Source organism: Anguilla rostrata, chromosome 4 (assembly GCF_018555375.3).
Source record: "Anguilla rostrata isolate EN2019 chromosome 4, ASM1855537v3, whole genome shotgun sequence".
In the NCBI taxonomy this organism is placed as follows: domain Eukaryota; kingdom Metazoa; phylum Chordata; class Actinopteri; order Anguilliformes; family Anguillidae; genus Anguilla; species Anguilla rostrata.
The window spans coordinates 42135775-42151331 of NC_057936.1; the positions used below are offsets into that span (position 1 = coordinate 42135775).

Below are 15557 nucleotides of genomic sequence, written 5' to 3' on the forward strand. Positions count from 1 at the left end.
TTATTTACAAGTAGTGTCCCACTTTACCTGAAACCCCCGTGTCACTTTATTTAACACTGTCAGGTTACAGTAAGTGGGACTGAACTGTAAACTTGATTTTCATAAAATCAGATAAGAATCTGTTCTAATTTTCACTCTATTTTAATACTTTACCAATAGTAATTCATTTTAACGCTATAAGTTAGACTGTCACATAATAATTGACAGAATGTCACCCATAACATTCTACAACAATATTTCATTTGTCAGCATGCTTACCCAGAACTTTCATGTGCCAGGCAATTTGAAAAGTAAATATACACCCACTTCAATGATGTCACACCAATCAAAACATTTATTTCATGTCAAGTAGACATTCAGCAACAATACAAAATTATTTTTGTGATTCGCTTTGTAGCGAAATAAAGCGCTCTTTAAATGCGGGAACGCACCTGATGAGAGGCTTGTCATACAATTAAAAATTTGTGCGTGTCATCCAATTTAATGTGTCCATTGTAGCAAAATATTGCACTGTCTTTTTAAATGCGGCGATGCACCTGATGCATTCAATTTAAAGTTTGTGTGAAATCAGAAGAACAAGAGATCAAATCAGAGAGAGACGAGAGCTGAGTGAGAAAGAGATACTTATTGCCTTCAACTCTGTGCTTAAAAATAGTATACACAAATCCTGCATCTCCATTTGCAAGTGTCAATTCCAGATGGAATCACGGGCTTCATAAAGGTTTTGTGCGGTAATTCTTTACATCGTATATATGGCTGTGGATCTTCGTGCATTCTGTTCTTTCGGCTATCGGTGTGTGTGTGTTTGTGTTACAGGCCTGAAGCCTTGAATTTGTTTTGAGTAGAATTCAATTAAATTTTACTTGTATAGCGATTTTTACAGAGAACTGTCACAAAGACACTTTACAGAGTAGCAAGGCAAGAGACAAAGCAAAAAGAGCGAACAGAGCAAACACCAGGCCTGAACCCTCAAATAGCAGGTACATGAGGTAACAAAGCACATACTTAAAAGAAACTAAGAAATGAAAACTTTTGCCATTCAGACTTTATTTATTATTATTTATTTTATTTTATTTATTTTTTGTCGGCCCTCAATCTAAAAGTTGATACAGGTAACTTGTAATTTTAATGTATGGATGGGGTTTCCTGTCCTATAGTACTAATACAGCAGTCTTGTAGCAGCCTTCCGTGTTTCTGGCTTAGCCTCCTTGGCTAGGCCTGGCGCCCAAACAAAATTTTCTTCCTGGCTCTGGTGGGATATAATGCTACAGCTTGCAAAATTTACACTGTAAAGTAGCCAGAAATTTAAGTGTCCCAGTCCACCTGAAGTCACCTGGCATTTGGCCCACTATCATTCAAAATGAGTAAAAGTGAAACAAACCTTTTTTTGCACGAACAACTCTGGCTAAACACAGCCATCATTTCATATCATAGTTATTTTCTCATAGTAAATGCATAACAATAGCCTTAAATTCATTAGCTTAATTTTCTTTTAGTAAGCTAATGGCTACTGTTTATTTTCAGATAAACTGATCATTTAGCATTTTTTAATTTGTCAAAACCAGACTACTGTGATAGATTGCCGACCTGTCCAGGGTGTATTCCTGCAGTCTTGCCCAATGCACGCTGGTACCTCATACATGGGGATAGGCTCCAGCACTGGACCCTGACCAGGAATAAGCAGGAATAGATAATGGATGGATGAAAAACTGAGCAACATACACAGCTGGATGTGGGGATGCTTGTCTTACTCAATTTGCTATGTTTCAGGTTTCAGGTGTGCATATGTATTTTGTATTTTTATTTATTTTTATTTTTCCATAGATTGCGTTGTTGCCGTTCTCGTTGTTAGTGTTAATCAGTTTAACCACCAGGGTCCAGGTTGAACTATGCGGTTGTTCCCTGTACTTGGACCGGTACTTCTCTCTAGGGGTTTCGTCATACTTGTTCCTGGTTATGGTTATACACTTTGTTGTACGTCGCTCTGGATAAGAGCGTCTGCCAAATGCCTGTAATGTAATGTAATGTAATATGTGGGTGTGGCCAATCAGCTGTGATTGCTGATCAGAAACACCTGGTGGGTGCCTTGTAAAAGAGCTTGTTCTGCACCAATCGCTCTCTCTCCCCCTCCTCTCTCAACCACGAGGACACTGGAATGTTTTTATTTAGCCTGTTTAGTTTGTAGTCTGTTGGTTAAGGCTTGTGTACTCTTAGTTTGTGGTGTGTTCCTGAGTGCCTTTTGTTTTGAATAACCCTGGTAGGTAGGCGCCAAGTGGGCCAGCTTGATTTTCCATCAGTCCACTACTTTATTATTTTGCCTTTTTATTTTGAGGTAATCCTGGGTGGGGACTTAAGCCCCTGGTGGGGGTACGCGTTCAGTTCTTTTGGTCTCAGTCTTGTAGGCCTAAGGTTTCTGAATTAACCCTTTCAAGTGGCCTCGAGCCTGGCACACCTCAAAGAAGATTGTTAGGCATTAGTAAGGTTTTTGGTAGGCAGTTAGGAACCAGGGTGCTCTTTGTTAGAGTTGGCATTTTTAGGACTTTCTCACAGTCAGTAGTAAGTTGATATATTAACTAAGTTGAATATAGTGTTGTATTGTTTGTCAGCTTACAACAGTTTGAGTGGTGGTTTTTGTTTTTTTTTTTTTTTTTTTTTTTTTTTTTTTTTTGTGTTGGTATGTCCCATCTTTTTGTATCTAGTTGCTTGAGGGCTACAAGGGTGGAGGATTACTTGTAAAGTTCCTTTTTAGACTTTTGGGACTTTAGTTTGAAAGTAAATCAATTGATGCTACTATTGGTGGGTTGCCTACAGGTTCACTGGAACTTGAACTTGTTTTGTGGCAAAATAACATTTTAGTACCCTTTGGAGCGGGGAATGCTGTGTGAGGTTTTTTTTGGTGTAACTTTGAGAGCATTTAGTGTGTGGTGCCATTGTAGTGAAGGTAGCTGTGTGCTATATTTTGTGATGGACACATTAGCTGTGGCTAGCTCTTGTATGTGTGATGCATAGGCATCTTGGTAGTTTCTGTTTTTTGCAAATTGGACTAGCGTAATTCCTTTTGGAGCAGCAAGCAATGCTGTGTCATAGGGGAGTTTTGTCATTTCTGGTTATTTTTGCTGCATGTGACTTGGAATTTAAGATTGCATTGTATTTCAAGCTAACTTTAGTTGGCAGCCAGTATTGAGGGACTTTATTAGTGATCCCTCTGAAGAGCTGTTGGAAATGTTTACTAAGGAACAGCTATTGAAACTTGCTGATCATTACCAGATTGAACTCCCAAGTAGTGAAAAATGTCTCAAGGGCAATGTGAAAGAGACTCTTAAGGCTATTCTTGTTGATAGTGGTATTCTTGAAATGAAAGCGGAGGAACCTACTGCAATAATGCCAACTTTTACACAACTCTCTCAAACTGAGATTGAGTTTAGGATGAAAGAACTTGAGGATAGGCAAAAATAGTGAGAGCATGAGAGGCTCATGAAAAAGATGGCTCTAGTCTAGAAGAACATGAAATTTGTTTGAAGGAAAAACAGTTCTTGGAGCATGAATTAGGTCTGAAAGAAATCCAACTAAAACATGAATCTAGGGCTTCACAATCTGTCTTCTGTGTTTTCTCCCTCAGGGTTTGATGTTGGTAGGAATATTAAAATGATTCCTCCTTTCATTGAAAAGGATGTTGAAGTATTTCCCTCACTTTGAAGGATGGCCACCACTTTAGCTTGTCCTAGCAATGTTTAGACACTCCTTTTGCAGTGTGTCCTTGTTGGAAAGGCTCAGGAGGTCTATTCATCTTTGACTCTTGAACAGAGTGCTGATTATGACCTTGTTAAGAATGTCATCTTGAGGGCTTATGAGCTAGTTCCAGAGGCTTATCGGCAGTGGTTTAGGAGCTACCGAAAGTTGGACAAGCAAACCTATGTTGAGTTTGCCAAAGAAAAGAATAACTTGTTTGATTGTTGGTGCTCCTCTCAAACAGCAGAATCTTAAGAACAGATCAGACACTTGATTCTTCTTGAAGAGTTTAAAAATTGCCTCAATCTGTTGCCACTTTCCTAAATGAGCAAAGGGTCACAAAATTGCTGGAAGCTGCTCAATTGGAAGATGAATATGTGTTGATGCACAGTTCATTTTGAGCATAAGCAGCATTTTGAACATTAGGGTAGAGACTCTTCTTGTGGGGCATATGTAAAGACTGTTTCCCATAGCTCAGCTCAAGATTCCCCAACTGGGAAGTCTGATGGTTCTGGGATTTCTGTCACAGGAAAGCTTATTTCTACTTTAGGAAGCCTGATCATCTTGTTGCTGACCACCCTGTCCTCAGAAGACAAAACCCTGTTAAACATGTGGCTCTTGTAAAAACAGTAGAGAAACCCCATACAGAAATGCTGAAAGCCAAGGTGACGTTTCCATCAGTGAGAGTAGTAGTGATTTGCCTGGCTGTTTATCTTTTTTAATTGAAGGTTTTGTCTCTTTGATATTTGAACCTGAATTAAAAGTTTCTGTAAATATTTGGAGAGATACTTGGGCTTTTCAGTCCCTTATTCTTGAATGTTTTACCCTTTTCAGAGTAGTCTTGGGTTCTAGTGTTCTTGTCAAAGCTTTTGGAAAAAGCTTTGTAGGCATGATAGGTCAACTCAAGATAACTGGAGCAGTGTGTTTCAGGTTGTGGTTCCATCTGTCTACCGCCCTGAAATTTTGCACCTTGCTCATGATCACTGCCTTGCTGGTCATCTGGGAATTAAGTAGACCTTTTTCTTTTGGCCTGGTTTGAAAACTGATGTGGCACGGTATTGCAGGTCTTGCCATTGTGTTGGTCCTCTTCCTCGTACTAAGTCAGGAAATCAGTATCTACTGACTGTTATGTGTGTATCTGCTTGGTTTCTTGAAGCTATTCCCTTACATAAGATCACAACCCCAGTAATAGTTAAAGCTTTGACAAAGTTTTTTTTCACTGTTTGGCCAAAGTTATTCAGTCAGATCAAGGCTCTAATTTTACCTCTCACTTATTTGCCCAAGTTTCACTAATTCAAAGCTGTTAACTGGGTGAATTATGCAGATTTGTTAGCAAACTTCTAGTGTATTTAACTACCTTGTGTTCATATCCAGTTCAACGCTTGTTCATTATTTGTTTTGATATGCTGTGTTTTTACCACAGTAATTTAAAGGAGTAACATGGTGGTTTTCACTCTTTCTCGGTTTGATGTGCTATTTGCACAAGAGGCATTGAAGACACTCGATGAATAAAGTATTAAATATGTCCGTTCTTTATTTTTGGAGAAATATATATGAAATATATTTTAAATTTATCGTCGTATTTTCAACCGGTTGAGAATGCGACTTAGTGCGTCACAAGTACAGTAACCTCTCCCCTTTCCACGCCCCGTAAAGAAATATGACTGGACACACCGTCCTGCTACAAGTGTGCTGTGAAGTTTAGCAAAAAACAAGGCTGAATCCTTCTGACGTAATTTACATAGAAACTATACGCTCAGATTGCCTAGTTTCACTCACTGTGGCCAAGCAGAATCAATAACGTTTCAGAAAATATGTAACTTTAAAAGGTTTAATTCAATCTTCTACTGGGACTTTTGCTGTTTATTGAGGGTGTGAAAGAAAATTTTGGTGCCGCTGACTATAATCGAATGTTTTTTCAGATTTACCATTCGAAGTATCATTCAAAGTACATTTGTATGGGTTAGTGCTGTCCGATTGTGCTAGCTACTTCACATTAACCTTGTATGGTGATCAGTAAAGGCTAACAGCACAGCACCACTTAATTATCGTCACTTCTATCACCACTGTAATGAACTAAAAAAGGCGACGAACTACCTTTTCTGTGAGAAATGTATTGTAGAGCTCATGCGCATACACTGCAGGCGACATTCTAAAGCTCTGTTTTACCCTCCCTACTGTCAGTCAGATTGCTGTGATAGCTCATTCTAAATCATTTGGGGGACCTATAGATAACTTGTGACCCATAGTTTGTGCCGCTGGCTTACAGTCAAGACAATGGAAATATTTGACTAACGTTAGGTTCACTTATTAGAGTGCCTTTTAAGGACTGTTAGACTATCTCTGGTTGGTTACATTCATTTATAGCTAGCTAGCTAGCTAAGGTTAGCTAGCTATGTAGTTTGCTTTCATAATGTAATGTTATCGATAATGTTAGCTAGCTAGTTTGCTTTCATAAGGACGTTATAGTTGTGGTTTTATCTTAACTTGACTAGCTAGCTAGCAAATATTATTGGATATAAGTCAATGTCCTTAGCTATCGATACTTGATATACTAAGTTAGCTAGCTTGTGAAAATTCAGTCTCCCAAGATGAGTGCGTGTCATGGAGGTAGCTATGGTAACGGGGCACGGTCTGTCAATCATAGCTAACTGACAGTTCTCATTACCACGCCCAGACAGTTCGGGTGAACTTTTATAGTGGGAAATTTAGGCTTAGAAAAATACGTTTTAAAATAAATTTAAATGACTGAATAATAAAAAAAATTATGCACATTTGTTTTGTTTTAGCCTAAAGACAACTGGCAAGTGTCACATTCAACCACCATGTTACTCCTTTAAGTAAGCCTGCTATTATAATGGGGTTTGTTTACCTAAAGAGTTTGTGAATAGGCTATCATTCCATATGCTCAGTTGTTGTATTTTATAAAAAATTGTATTATGTACAGTGGGCTCCAGAATTATTGGCACCCTTGATAAATATGCACAAAAAATGCTAAACTAAAAAATAATACAGTTATTGACATACGCTTTATTTTCCACCGTGTAAACTAGTGTGCTTGATTAATGATTCATTGGAATCAACCAAAGTTAAATTTTTTAAATTAAAAAAATATTTCCCCAAAAAACAGGTTCCACAATTATTGGCACCCCTGGTTTAATCCTTTGTGAAAACACCTGTGGCAAAGATGACAGCCATGAGTCTTTTCCTATAATTTGTGATAAAGTTAGAGAACACATTTGAAGGGATTTTTGACCATTGCTCCATGTAGAACTTTTCAGAATCATTGATATCTTTTGGTTTGCACTTATGGACGCCCCCCCCCCCCCCCTTCTGTTCAGACCACGGGTTTTTGATGCAATTTAAGTCTGGAGACTGAGATGGCCATTGGAAAACATGGATGTTGATTTCACTTAAGCATTTCTGTTTAGATTTTGATGTATGCTTGGAGTCATTGTCCTGCTGGACAATCTACCTATGACTAAGTCCTAGCTTCTTAGCAGAGACAACCAAATTTTCTGCCAGAATTTCCTGGTACTTTGTTGAATTCACTGTGCCATTGATCTAAAATAGTGCCCTGGGACCACTTCCAGCAAAACATCTCCAAAATATTAATGACCCATCTCCATATTTGACAGTAGGTATGAGGTGCTTCTCCTGTATGCACTCCTCTTTTGCCGCCAAACATGTTGATGGTGTGTATGGCCAAAACGTTCAATTTTGGTCTCATCTGACAATAGCACTCTCCAATCATAATTCCAATGAGGTTTGGAAAGCTCCAGATTCTTGGTTTTGTTTATTGTGCTCAGTAAGGGCTGTCTTTGTGCCACCCTTCCAAAGAGTTAGTTAGTATGGAGGTGCCATTTTATGTTTTTTTTTTTTTTTTTTTTAGACTTGTTGACCGCAAGAAACAAACCAGTCTCTGCAATTCTTAAACAGTGATCCTTGGGTTATTGATGGCTTCCCTCACCATCTTCCTCACCATCCGTGGGGACAACATGCACTTTCTTCCTCTTCCGGGAAAATCTGCTACCATTCCGTATGTTTTACACTTTTTTATTATTGCCCTTACAGTGCTAAGTGGTATGTTTAACCATTTGTCTTTTTTTGTACCCATTACCAGACTTGTGATGGTAAATTACCATCGGTCTCTTCTGAATTGACAGTTATTTGGCTTTTCCCATGCTGATGGATGACAAAAGGATTTTGTATGCTTGTTACCTCATTTTTATTCTTTAGTGAAACTGGAAGTGATGGAATGACAAATTAGTTCCTTTAGACTGAGATGAACTAAATTAAGTAAAATTGTTTTGCCAATTTCATTTTGTTTGATTTTACTTACAATAATTGTTAGGGGTGCCAATAATTATGGCACCTATGATTTTCAGAAAAAAATAGATTACTTAAAAAAACATTGAAGCATGAGAGTAAATGTATTGAAATAAAAGTATATAGTTTTCCCATTTGTTTGAACATAACATATAGATTATTATCTGTGTCATTTATTATATGCAGCCTTTTTTCTTCATTTTTATGAAGTGTGCCAATAATACTGGATCCCACTGTACCTAGCTGTAATAAGCTGGCTATGTTTCTTCTTTATATTTTTGTAGAACCACACACCCTCTCTTCTTCTGATTAAAGATTAAGTTCTGGGGGAAAAAAAACTGTTGTTCTCATCGGACAATCCTGTAGCGATTCAACTCCCCTGAACCAACACCCTAGTTCATTAAACCAGCATCATAATCCCATCTATTAAAAAAATGGTTCTTCGAGCCAGATGAAGGCATTACTGCAGTGAATACATGATGTTCAGAACCAAAGAGGGAGAAGAGCCAACATCCCCAGTTGTCCGGCCCCAACGTCAGATCCGTCCTCCAGCATGTTTTGAAGACTACAACCTTACTCTTCCTAGTGCCACTAGATGTCCTTCCTCACCCCCCACCTCACGTGCTACCCCGCACTACAGCGGCAGAGACCAAGAGGAGCCACTTCCAGACGATGCGCACCTGACCCCTTGTAGTTCTCCTCTTAGTCAGAGCTTTGCCAGTCCCCATGGGCAGACGGTGCTGGACCAGTGGAACACTGTATTTAGTGAGTTGAGGCAGGAGAATGACTAACTGCGCTGTAAAGTAAGTGAGCTTCCTGACATGGTAACTGTGTTACAGAAAATGAAGCAGGAGAATGAAAATCTGCATCATCAACTGAAACAGCTGATAAACACACTCCCCATTATGCCAAAGTCTCCACAGACACAGACCTCTCTGTCTCCTACACCATCGCCATGTACCAGTGCACCCCACCAGAAAGTGATGGACATCCACAGCCAGCTGTGCCAGTACCTTCACCCTGGACAAAGGTCAGTCTTCGTCATGCCAAAGATGAGAGGGCAGGTGATGTCAAGCTACTGAATCAAGATTTTAAGCAGGTGGACATTTGTTCTAGCTCAGCAGAGAAATCTGACAAATGTGTGCCCCATTGGTGAACTCCCTCTCCACGCTGACGCTCGTCGCCTCGCTGGCACACATCTTCACCACACCAAGCGAGCAATAGGCCAGAAGTTATTCACCACCTTCCCAAGGACCTCAGGTCAGAAAGCTGTGACTTATGGCTCAGTCAAAATTGTGTTGATTTTCAAGAGCTGGCTCTTGGGCTGCATTGGCACTGTCAATCTGACACACTGTCATACAGGTACCGACCTATTGATTGTGCTACCACCACCATGCGCAATATAGAATTCTTGCCAGTCAATATGACTCCTCCACTAGAGCTAAGATCATTTTGCAACACTTACGGATCAGGAAGAGGGCAGCAGAGGATCTGGGAGAGCAAGCTTCCTAATTTTCAGAGGGTTACCCTGCCTAGATGTTATGTAAACCCCGACATGGATAAAGAGAGTAGTCTTTGGGAAATTCATGTCTTCTGCAATGCTTCTGAACATGTGTATGGTTCTGTCTCATAGTTTCGCACTGAAGATCGCCGAGGGCATGTTCAGATAGCTTTCTTGGCAGCCAGATCCAGAGTTGTGCCAAAAAGGCAGTAGTCAATACCACTACTTGAACATTGTGCTGCACTGACGGGGCACAGCTAGCAAATGTTCTCACTGCCCATCAGCTGTATAACCCTGTGGACTGACTCAACCACAGTGCTGATATGGCTACAGTCAAAGACCTGTCAGTTCAAGGTACTTGTCAGCACCAGACTGGCTGAAATGATAGACATGACAGATGCTGACTCATGGTGTTATGTGGAGTCAAAGCAAAATCCAGCCGATGACCTTACATTTAGGATTTAGAATTTTATTAGGATCCCCATTAGCTGATGCAGAACATCAGCTACTCTTCCTGGGGTCCACACAAAACACAAGAACATGACAGCAGATAAGACACTTACAGACAAAACAACCACATGAAATAAAAATCTGAAAAGTATAACAAACAATATTCTTTCTCTGAAAAATATTACTATACATACTCTTATTCATATACATTTATATATTAATATACACTAAATTCATAAGCACTGAATATACATACAAGTGAAATCTTACAACATATTCATATACATATTGATATTCCTACACATAAAAAATGTACAAAATGTGTTTTCAGGCATAGGGCCATTAGGTGTTGCTTCACTTGTTTTTTAAAGCTTGCTTTATTGTGTGCTTTAGCAATCTGAGCTGGAAGTGAGTTCCATACAACCATGGCTCGATACAGTACTGTGCGTTGCTTTGATTGTGTTCTAGATTTAGGAACTGTGTAGAGACCTCTGGTGGCATGTCTGGTGGGGTAGGTATGTGTGTTAGAGCTGAATGTGAGTTGACTAACAATTAGGAATTTTAAATACATTAATGTTTCTAACAAAAACAGGGAGTGATGCTGTCAGCCTCTCCTCAACTTCCAACCAGGAGAGATTGATATCCATGTTGTTTACATTAGACCTTAGTGTGCATCGAAGGGCAAGACAAGCTGCTTTGTTCTGAGCCAGCTGCAGTTTTCCTAGATCCTTCTTTGCAGCACCTGACCATATCATTGGGCAATAGTCTAGATGTGATAAATCTAGAGTCTGCAGGACTTGTTTGGTCAAGTGTGGTGTTAGAAAAGCAGAGCACCTCTTTATAACAGATATATTCCTCCCAATCTTTACAACAAGAGAATCTATATGCCTTGTCCACGACAGTTTACAATCTAAAATAACTCCAAGAAGCTTTGTTTCCTCTACTTGCTCAACAGCTACATTGTTCAGCATCAGATTCAGCTAGAGGTCAAGGATTGATTTGTACCAAATACAATGCTCTTAGTCTTTGATATGTTTAAGACTAGTTTATTGCTAGTAGCCCATTCTAGTACTGTCTGCAGCTCTTTGTTGAGGGTTGCAGTGATTTCACTAACTGTGGGTGCATACATGTATATTGTTGCATCATCTGCATACATGGACACACAGGATTTTTTTAAAGCAAGTGGAAGATCATTAGTAAAAACAGAAAATTAAAGGGCTAAGCGAACCTCCTTGTGGAATTCCACACTCTACATGTCTTGCATCTGAAAAGCTTCCATTACAGAAAACTCTTTGTGTCTATTGGAGAGATAGCTTTCTATCCATGATAAGGCAGATGGAGCAAAACCATAGCACATAGTTATTTCAATAATAATTTGTGATCAATCACATCAAAGGCAGCACTGAAATCTAACTGTACTGCTCCCACAATATTCTTTTGATCAATTTCTTTCAGCCAATCATCTGTCATTTGTGTAAGCGCTGTGCATGTTGAGTGACCTTCATGAACGTGCTGGTAGTCACTTGTCAAATTGTTAACAGAGTAATAGCATTGTATCTGGTCAAATACAATTTTTCCAAGAGTTTGCTAAGAACAGATGACAAACTGATTGGTTGGCTGTTAGAGCCAGTAAAGGCAGCCCTAGCATTCTCGGGTAGTGGAATGACTTTAGCTTCTCTCCAGGTTTGGGGACAAACATTACTCACAAGGCTCAGATTGAAAATATGGCAAATAGGAGCGGCAATATGGTCTGCTACCATCCTCAGTAGCTTACCATCTAAGTTGTCAATACCAGGTGGTTTCTCATTATTGATAGACAGCAATAATTCTTTTGCATTAGGGAAAACTCTGTTGGATTTTGCAAGGCAGAGTTTGAAAAACATTTATGCTTCTTGCACATGCTAGCCTGAAGCCTCCCATAGACTATGCCACACAAATTAGTAAGGTACTATTTATTTGTATAGTTGCATTTAGGTCGGTGGCGATATTGACCCTATGTTGGTGCACAGCAAAATAATTGTTTGTTGTGGTTTGAGGTGGCTACTTCAGCACTGCCTTTCATTTTTACAAAAACAAACTTTATATAGCCTTTTTATATTCTTCAACAATTATTCAACATCATTCCACTATCAGTATGTGCAACTAAATATGGAATAAGTATACAATCTCACCATTGGTTGTACACATAAAGATGTCTCTTTCAAGATTTAGAGGTCTTGAATAATCAGTTTTCATGAAAAATAGAAAGCCGGGTTTGACATTTATACCGACCACACGCAAAACCCCACTAGCTTTTTAAAACATAGAACTCATTTCAGTTTGTTCTGGTTTGATTGATGAATCCTTTATCTAGTAGTGGACAGTATAAGCTTTCCAACGATGTATAACTTGTTAAATTTGAAATTTATAACAACAACTGAGAGCATTGCACAGACATCAAGAATGGCTTCATTGTAGCATGGCACAGTCAAACGTAACATTACAGTAATATACGAGAACTTGTTGAGGTGTAATTGCTTTATTCCTTTGGTTTTTGGAAGATTATACTATTTTTGCCAACTCATCAGCATACCTAAAGCAAATTTTCTGGGGAGTGGGTCAGAAGAGGAGGAGAAAGCATGAAGTCTAGCGAGCATACATACGAACATGGTGAAGATGTACGTATTCGCATTGGTCAGAAGAGGCCACTGTCAGCCTCTGCAACTAATTCTCAGAATATATGTATTGGGGGCTAACTTAGCTGTTAGGCCTAGCTGTTAGTATTGGAGACATTGTTAGCATCCCCTGGGCAGTATTAGCTTAGTCGCTCTAAGTGGCCTACTTTGTTAGAATTCCTATCACTCACAAGTTAATTGAATGTCTTTCAACAGATTTGTGCTATTCTCTAATGTAGGCATTTCACGTACTGTAGTGTAAGCATTCATATGTGGCTCAGTCATGTGTTATGTTTGATGCACCAGTTTAGCATGAAGCTAGACCATATTTCTGATGATGGAATATTATTTTATTGTAATCTTATAGTAAATAATGTGGGGTATTGGTATCTCCATGGGCTTTACTTGTTACTTAGAGCATGGAAAATACTCATTCAAATTTACTCTGTGCTGATATGTGCTAGATGAACGTAAAATATCTGTTGGAGTGATCATGAATTGTAACTGGAATTCAGTCCGCCGGAGAGGAGGATTGGTCTTGGCTGTGCCGGCTGGTGGAGAGAGCACACACACCTGGGTTGTGTTGGCTAATCAGTCCAGCTGCTTAAAGGTGTGCTGCTCTCCACAGTTCAGGGTTGAGACCGGGAGCTCACACCGAGAGCCCAATTATGATTTTTGTTTTGCTTTATTTTTGGAATTGTGTAATCCTCAGCTGGGATGCTGGAGGAGCTGCCGCTGGCTGGGAAGCGGGCCAGCTACTGGCAGTGCACAGGAAAGTGGTTGCTCCGTTTTACTTTCTTTTGTCTTTGTTATTTTAGCTTGTTGTTTTTGTTTATTATTATCGCACTGAACCCATGAAGGGGAAGGGTGAAGAGGGTCGTTTATTTAATTTCACATTTGTGTGGGTGCACTCTCTCTCTCCATGCGGCAACCATCGGCGTTCCACGGCACTGCCGCATGCCCCTCCCAGGGGTGTCACACTGGCGTGTGACGGTAACATTTGGAAAACGTTATCCCATCCCCATGCAATAAGATTATGTACTGTAGAGTATAGAAAAACATACCACAGTGAATTATTACACATTTACATATGTGTGTGTTTGCATTATATGTTGCAATGTGATATCAATGTTTCATCTTAAACCATTGTAAGGGGCAACTGTATGTGCTTCATAAGGGATAAAAAGCATTTTATTCATTTGTGGAGAGATAATTACCACTTGAAAATGATTCAAAAGTGTCAAAACAAAAAAAATGTTAAGATTTGCAGCAATCCAAATCTATCCAAAATGTCTAAAATGTGCATGGGCATTTGACTTCTGACAGAACAGATGTACGAAGGTGCACAATGCCATCTGGGGACACACCGAGGATGGCAGACTGTGTAATGGGGGGCGACATAGCTCAGGAGGTAAGACCGATTGTCTGGTAGTCGGAGGGTTGCCGGTTCAAACCCCGCCCTGGGCGTGTCGAAATGTCCTTGAGCAAGACACCTAACCCCCAACTGCTCTGGCGAATGAGAGGCATCAATTGTAAAGCGCTTTGGATAAAAGCACTATATAAATGCAGTCCATTTAATCCACAACCCTGATTCCTTTACCTTTTTTGTTGCCAGCAGTAAATACAATCATCATCAACAATCAACACACAAACAATTCACACAAAAAACATAGAATTACATAATGTTATTCAAAAGGCCAATAGCAGCAGGGACAAATGAGTTCTTAAATCTATTGGTCCTGCATCTTGGCAGATAATATCTGCGACCAGATGGAAGCAACCTGAACTCACTGAACAAGGGGTATCTAGGGTCAACAAGGATTGACTGGGCCTTCTTTGTGGCTCTGATTTTATGCAGTTGGGAGAGGTCATTTAAATTTGTGCCTGCAATTTAACTGCACATTCTAACAATTCCTTCTAACCTGTTCCTGTTTTTCAAGGTAAGTGACCCAAACCAGCAAATAAAAGAGAAGGTTAGAACAGACTCAATAAAACAAGAATAAAACAAGCTAATTGGTCACAGGCAGCCTAATGGCTTAGGACTAGTTTGCAAAAGTAGGTTTTGTCAAAAATTCAAAAGGGTATAGAAAGTCAATCTGCATATTTGTTATAGTGCCTCTAATGGCTGACTGATCCCCCATTTTACATGATAGTACCAAGTGAAGACATCAACATACTCGCCAAGTTTAATGATGATCATCCATTGCTAGGCTTGTCAAAAGGCTACTGATATCTGATTGGCTGAAGGTGGCCATGTTTTTAAGATATATTTTGATCTTTGGACCCACTGTTTTTAGCTGAAAATTAATAATGGAGAAGGCTTCTCTTATTTTTTTGTGATAAAATGCTCTATAATTTTGGAGCATGTGTGCATAATGTACAGTGTACATGACAAGTCATCTGATAGGTTCTCTTCAAATCACAGGCTTTTTTCTCAGATAGCCCAGGTTTAGTGTATGACATCCCTTTTTAATTCACCATTTTTCAGGATATAAACTGCTGTCAGCAAGGCACAGTACCAGCCCTACCCAAACCTTCACACACACCATACTTCCAATCAAGCATACTCATATCTACACGCACGCACCAGATACATGTGGCATGCTACTACACACCCTGTCAAGCATGTACACTGACTCACACAAAAGCACAGTCAGACACACACACACACACACTATATCCAGCATACCCACATATTTATATACACACAGTTAAGCATATAACTACACCACAGAAGAGCCATTCATCTTTTCACACACAGATACTACATACACTATCAAACTTACAGAAATAATATATATTTTATACATAACATATACGCAAACATGACACAGAAAATCAAACATTTAATACACACATGCACACCACACACTATGAATAATACATAATGTATC

At 39.4% G+C, this 15557-nt stretch overlaps 1 long non-coding RNA gene across 1 annotated transcript; it reads left to right on the top strand.

Moving 5' to 3' along the window:
* The first annotated feature begins 2035 nt into the window (after positions 1–2035).
* LOC135254137 (uncharacterized) lies at positions 2036–14671 on the top strand. Its single transcript, XR_010329766.1, has 2 exons — positions 2036–2257; positions 8343–14671. It is a non-coding gene; the product is annotated as an uncharacterized LOC135254137 (long non-coding RNA).
* Positions 14672–15557: the final 886 nt, after the last annotated feature.